Raw genomic sequence first — 7,324 nt, 5'->3', positions numbered from 1 at the left:
TGCATTCGCTGCCGCACAGACATTCGCGCTCTGCAAATGCCTTGGTTGGTTATGATGCAACAATGCCTATGTGACTGTCGCAGAGCACGGCTGCCAAATTCGAAACGTCCAGCGATAGCGCCCACACGAAAGCTGCCAGCACTGAAAGGTCTACCTGGTTTTCACTGTCCCTTGGAACTGCATTCGCTGCCGCACAGACATTCGCGCTCTGCAAATGTCTTGGTTGGTTATGATGCAACAATGCCTATGTGACTCTGGCAGAGCCCGGCTGCCAAATTAGAAACGTCCAGCGATTACGCCCACACGAAAGCTGCCAGCATGAAAGGTCTACCTGGTTTTCACTGTCCCTTGGAACTGCATTCGCTGCCGCACAGACATTCGCGCTCTGCAAAAGCCTTGGTTGTTTATGATGCAACAATGCCTACGTGACTCTGGCAGAGCCCAGCTGCCAAATTCGAAACGTCCCGCGATTGCGCCCAGACGAAAGCTGCCAGTACTGAGAGGTCTACCTGGTTTTCACTGTCCCTTGGAACTGCATTCGCTGCCGCACAGACATTCGCGCTCTGCAAAAGCCTTGGTTAGTTATGATGCAACAATGCCTATGTGACTCTGGCAGAGCCCAGCTGCCAAATTCGAAACGTCCAGCGATAGCGCCCACACGAAAGCTGCCAGCACTGAAAGCTCTACCTGGTTTTCACTGTCCCTTGGAACTGCATTCGCTGCCGCACAGACATTCGCGCTCTGCAAATGCCTTGGTTGGCTATGATGCAACAATGCCTATGTGACTCTGGCAGAGCCCGGCTGCCAAATTCGAAACGTCCAGAGATTGCGCCCAGACGAAAGCTGCCAGCACTGAAAGCTCTACCTGGTTTTCACTGTCCCTTGGAACTGCATTCGCTGCAGCACAGACATTCGCGCTCTGCAAATGCCTTGGTTGGTTATGATGCAACAATGCCTATGTGACTGTCGCAGAGCCCGGCTGCCAAATTCGAAACGTCCCGCGATTGCGCCCACACGAAAGCTGCCAGCACTGAAAGCTCTACCTGGTTTTCACTGTCCCTTGGAAATGCATTCGCTGCCACACAGACATTTGCGCTCTGCAAGAGCTTTGGTTGGTTTTGATGCAACAATGCCTATGTGACTGTCGCAGAGCCCGGCTGCCAAATTCGAAACGTCCAGCGATTGAGTCCACACGAAAGATGCCAGCACTGAAAGCTCTACCTGGTTTTCACTGTCCCTTGGAACTGCATTCGCTGCCGCACAGACATTCGCCCTCTGCAAGACGTTTGGTTGGGTATGATGCAACAATGCTTATGTGACTGTCGCAGAGCCCGGCTGCCAAATTCGAAACGTCCAGCGATTACGCCCACACGAATGCTGCCAGCATGAAAGGTCTACCTGGTTTTCACTGTCCCTTGGAACTGCATTCGCTGCCGCACAGACATTCGCGCTCTGCAAGAGCTTTGGTTAGTTATGATGCAACAATGCCTATGTGACACTCGCAGAACCCGGCTGCCAAATTCGAAACGTCCAGCGATTGCGTCCACACGAAAGCTGCCAGCACTGAAAGGTCTACCTGGTTTTCACTGTCCCTTGGAACTGCATTCGCTGCTGCACAGACATTCGCGCTCTGCAAAAGCCTTGGTTAGTTATGATGCAACAATGCCTATGTGACACTCGCAGAGTCCGGCTGCCAAATTCGAAACATCCAGCGATTACGCCCACACGAATGCTGCCAGCATGAAAGGTCTACCTGGTTTTCACTGTCCCTTGGAACTGCATTCGCTGCCGCACAGACATTCGCGCTCTGCAAAAGCCTTGGTTACTTATGATGCAACAATGCCTATGTGACTCTGGCAGAGCCCAGCTGCCAAATTCGAAACGTCCAGAGATTGCGCCCACACGAAAGCTGCCAGCACTGCAAGCTCTACCTGGTTTTCACTGTCCCTTGGAACTGCATTTGCTGCCGCACAGACATTCGCGCTCTGCAAAAGCCTTGGTTGGTTATGATGCAACAATGCCTATGTGACTGTCGCAGAGCCCGGCTGCCAAATTCGAAACGTCCAGCGATTGCGCCCACACGAAAGCTGCCAGCACTGAAAGCTCTACCTGGTTTTCACTGTCCCTTGGAACTGCATTTGCTGCCGCACAGACATTCGCGCTCTGCAAGAGCTTTGGTTGGTTATGATGCAACAATGCCTATGTGACTGTCGCAGAGCCCGGCTGCCAAATTCGAAACGTCCAGCGATTGCGTCCACACGAAAGCTGCCAGCACTGAAAGGTCTACCTGGTTTTCACTGTCCCTTGGAACTGCATTCGCTGCCGCACAGACATTCGCCCTCTGCAAAAGCCTTGGTTGTTTATGATGCAACAATGCCTACGTGACTCTGGCAGAGCCCAGCTGCCAAATTCGAAACGTCCCGCGATTGCGCCCAGACGAAAGCTGCCAGCATGAAAGGTCTACCTGGTTTTCACTGTCCCTTGGAACTGCATTCGCTGCCGCACAGACATTCGCGCTCTGCAAAAGCCTTGGTTAGTTATGATGCAACAATGCCTATGTGACACTCGCAGAGTCCGGCTGCCAAATTCGAAACGTCCAGCGATAGCGCCCACACGAAAGCTGCCAGCACTGAAAGCTCTACCTGGTTTTCACTGTCCCTTGGAACTGCATTCGCTGCCGCACAGACATTCGCGCTCTGCAAATGCCTTGGTTGGTTATGATGCAACAATGCCTATGTGACTCTGGCAGAGCCCGGCTGCCAAATTCGAAACGTCCAGCGATAGCGCCCACACGAAAGCTGCCAGCACTGAAAGCTCTACCTGGTTTTCACTGTCCCTTGGAACTGCATTCGCTGCCGCACAGACATTCGCGCTCTGCAAATGCCTTGGTTGATTATGATGCAACAATACCTATGTGACTCTGGCAGAGCCCGGCTGCCAAATTAGAAACGTCCAGCGATTACGCCCACACGAAAGCTGCCAGCATGAAAGGTCTACCTGGTTTTCACTGTCCCTTGGAACTGCATTCGCTGCCGCACAGACATTCGCGCTCTGCAAAAGCCTTGGTTGTTTATGATGCAACAATGCCTACGTGACTCTGGCAGAGCCCAGCTGCCAAATTCGAAACGTCCCGCGATTGCGCCCAGACGAAAGCTGCCAGTACTGAGAGGTCTACCTGGTTTTCACTGTCCCTTGGAACTGCATTCGCTGCCGCACAGACATTCGCGCTCTGCAAAAGCCTTGGTTAGTTATGATGCAACAATGCCTATGTGACACTCGCAGAGTCCGGCTGCCAAATTCGAAACATCCAGCGATTACGCCCACACGAATGCTGCCAGCATGAAAGGTCTACCTGGTTTTCACTGTCCTTTGGAACTGCATTCGCTGCCGCACAGACATTCGCGCTCTGCAAAAGCCTTGGTTAGTTATGATGCAACAATGCCTATGTGACTCTGGCAGAGCCCAGCTGCCAAATTCGAAACGTCCAGAGATTGCGCCCACACGAAAGCTGCCAGCACTGAAAGCTCTACCTGGTTTTCACTGTCCCTTGGAACTGCATTCGCTGCCGCACAGACATTCGCGCTCTGCAAAACCTTTGGTTGGTTATGATGCAACAATGCCTATGTGACTGTCGCAGAGCCCGGCTGCCAAATTCGAAACGTCCAGCGATTGCGTCCACACGAAAGCTGCCAGCACTGAAAGGTCTACCTGGTTTTCACTGTCCCTTGGAACTGCATTCGCTGCCGCTCAGACATTCGACCTCTGCAAGAGCTTTGGTTGGTTATGATGCAACAATGCCTATGTGACTGTCGCAGAGCCCGGCTGCCAAATTCGAAACGTCCAGCGATTGCGCCCACACGAAAGCTGCCAGCACTGAAAGCTCTACCTGGTTTTCACTGTCCCTTGGAACTGCATTCGCTGCCGCACAGACATTCGCGCTCTGCAAGAGCTTTGATTGTTTATGATGCAACAATGCCTACGTGACTCTGGCAGAGCCCGGCTGCCAAATTCAAAACGTCCAGCGATTGCGCCCACACGAAAGCTGCCAGCACTGAAAGCTCTACCTGGTTTTCACTGTCCCTTGGAACTGCATTCGCTGCCGCACAGACATTCGCGCTCTGCAAGAGCTTTGGTTGGTTATGATGCAACAATGCCTATGTGACTGTCGCAGAGCCCGGCTGCCAAATTCGAAACGTCCAGCGATTGCGTCCACACGAAAGCTGCCAGCACTGAAAGGTCTACCTGGTTTTCACTGTCCCTTGGAACTGCATTCGCTGCCGCACAGACATTCGCGCTCTGCAAAAGCCTTGGTTGTTTATGATGCAACAATGCCTACGTGACTCTGGCAGAGCCCAGCTGCCAAATTCGAAACGTCCCGCGATTGCGCCCAGACGAAAGCTGCCAGTACTGAGAGGTCTACCTGGTTTTCACTGTCCCTTGGAACTGCATTCGCTGCCGCACAGACTTTCGCGCTCTGCAAAAGCCTTGGTTAGTTATGATGCAACAATGCCTATGTGACACTCGCAGAGTCCGGCTGCCAAATTCGAAACGTCCAGCGATAGCGCCCACACGAAAGCTGCCAGCACTGAAAGCTCTACCTGGTTTTCACTGTCCCTTGGAACTGCATTCGCTGCCACACAGACATTCGCGCTCTGCAAATTCCTTGGTTGGTTATGATGCAACAATTCCTATGTGACTCTGGCAGAGCCCGGCTGCCAAATTCGAAACGTCCAGCGATTGCGCCCACACGAAAGCTGCCAGCACTGCAAGCTCTACCTGGTTTTCACTGTCCCTTGGAACTGCATTCGCTGCCGCACAGACATTCGCGCTCTGCAAATGCCTTGGTTGGCTATGATGCAACAATGCCTATGTGACTCTGGCAGAGCCCGGCTGCCAAATTCGAAACGTCCAGAGATTGCGCCCACACGAAAGCTGCCAGCACTGAAAGCTCTACCTGGTTTTCACTGTCCCTTGGAACTGCATTCGCTGCAGCACAGACATTCGCGCTCTGCAAATGCCTTGGTTGGTTATGATGCAACAATGCCTATGTGACTGTCGCAGAGCCCGGCTGCCAAATTCGAAACGTCCCGCGATTGCGCCCACACGAAAGCTGCCAGCACTGAAAGCTCTACCTGGTTTTCACTGTCCCTTGGAACTGCATTCGCTGCCACACAGACATTTGCGCTCTGCAAGAGCTTTGGTTGGTTTTGATGCAACAATGCCTATGTGACTGTCGCAGAGCCCGGCTGCCAAATTCGAAACGTCCAGCGATTGAGTCCACACGAAAGATGCCAGCACTGAAAGCTCTACCTGGTTTTCACTGTCCCTTGGAACTGCATTCGCTGCCGCACAGACATTCGCCCTCTGCAAGATGTTTGGTTGGGTATGATGCAACAATGCTTATGTGACTGTCGCAGAGCCCGGCTGCCAAATTCGAAACGTCCAGCGATTACGCCCACACGAATGCTGCCAGCATGAAAGGTCTACCTGGTTTTCACTGTCCCTTGGAACTGCATTCGCTGCCGCACAGACATTCACGCTATGCAAAAGCTTTGGTTGGTTATGATGCAACAATGCCTATGTGACTGTCGCAGAGCCCGGCTGCCAAATTCGAAACGTCCAGCGATTGCGCCCACACGAAAGCTGCCAGCACTGAAAGCTCTACCTGGTTTTCACTGTCCCTTGGAACTGCATTCGCTGCCGCACAGACATTTGCGCTCTGCAAGAGCTTTGGTTGGTTATGATGCAACAATGCCTATGTGACTGTCGAAGAGCCCGGCTGCCAAATTCGAAACGTCCAGCGACTGCGCCCACACGAAAGCTGCCAGCACTGAAAGGTCTACCTGGTTTTCACTGTCCCTTGGAACTGCATTCGCTGCCGCACAGACATTCGCGCTCTGCAACAGCTTTGGTTGGTTATGATGCAACAATGCCTATGTGACTGTCGCAGAGCCCGGCTGCCAAATTCGAAACGTCCAGCGATTGCGTCCACACGAAAGCTGCCAACACTGAAAGGTCTACCTGGTTTTCACTGTCCCTTGGAACTGCATTCGCTGCCGCACAGACATTCGCGCTCTGCAAAAGCCTTGGTTGTTTATGATGCAACAATGCCTACGTGACCTTGGCAGAGCCCAGCTGCCAAATTCGAAACGTCCCGCGATTGCGCCCAGACGAAAGCTGCCAGTACTGAGAGGTCTACCTGGTTTTCACTGTCCCTTGGAACTGCATTCGCTGCCGCACAGACATTCGCGCTCTGCAAAAGCCTTGGTTAGTTATGATGCAACAATGCCTATGTGACACTCGCAGAGTCCGGCTGCCAAATTCGAAACGTCCAGCGATAGCGCCCACACGAAAGCTGCCAGCACTGCAAGCTCTACCTGGTTTTCACTGTCCCTTGGAACTGCGTTCGCTGCCACACAGACATTCGCGCTCTGCAAATGCCTTGGTTGGCTATGATGCAACAATGCCTATGTGAATCTGGCAGAGCCCGGCTGCCAAATTCGAAACGTCCAGCGATTGCGCCCACACGAAAGCTGCCAGCACTGAAAGCTCTACCTGGTTTTCACTGTCCCTTGGAACTGCATTCGCTGCCGCACAGACATTTGCGCTCTGCAAGAGCTTTGGTTGGTTATGATGCAACAATGCCTATGTGACTGTCGCAGAGCCCGGCTGCCAAATTCGAAACGTCCAGCGATTGCGTCCACACGAAAGCTGCCAGCACTGAAAGCTCTACCTGGTTTTCACTGTCCCTTGGAACTGCATTCGCTGCCGCACAGACATTCGCGCTCTGCAAGAGATTTGATTGTTTATGTTGCAACAATGCCTACGTGACTCTGGCAGAGCCCGGCTGCCAAATTCGAAACGTCCAGCGATTGCGTCCACATGAAAACTGCCAGCACTGAAAGGTCTACCTGGTTTTCACTGTCCCTTGGAACTGCATTCGCTGCCGCACAGACATTCGCGCTCTGCAAAAGCCTTCGTTGTTTAAGATACAACAATGCCTACGTGACTCTGGCAGAGCCCAGCTGCCAAATTCGAAACGTCCCGCGATTGCGCCCAGACGAAAGCTGCCAGTACTGAGAGGTCTACCTGGTTTTCACTGTCCCTTGGAACTGCATTCGCTGCCGCACAGACATTCGCGCTCTGCAAAAGCCTTGGTTAGTTATGATGCAACAATGCCTATGTGACACTCGCAGAGTCCGGCTGCCAAATTCGAAACGTCCAGCGATTGCGTCCACATGAAAACTGCCAGCACTGAAAGCTCTACCTGGTTTTCACTGTCCCTTGGAACTGCATTCGCTGCCGCACAGACATTCGCGCTCTG

This window comes from Mycteria americana, unplaced genomic scaffold (assembly GCF_035582795.1).
Source record: "Mycteria americana isolate JAX WOST 10 ecotype Jacksonville Zoo and Gardens unplaced genomic scaffold, USCA_MyAme_1.0 Scaffold_38, whole genome shotgun sequence".
NCBI lineage: Eukaryota > Metazoa > Chordata > Aves > Ciconiiformes > Ciconiidae > Mycteria > Mycteria americana.
Note: the sequence above shows the minus strand (reverse complement) of the source record.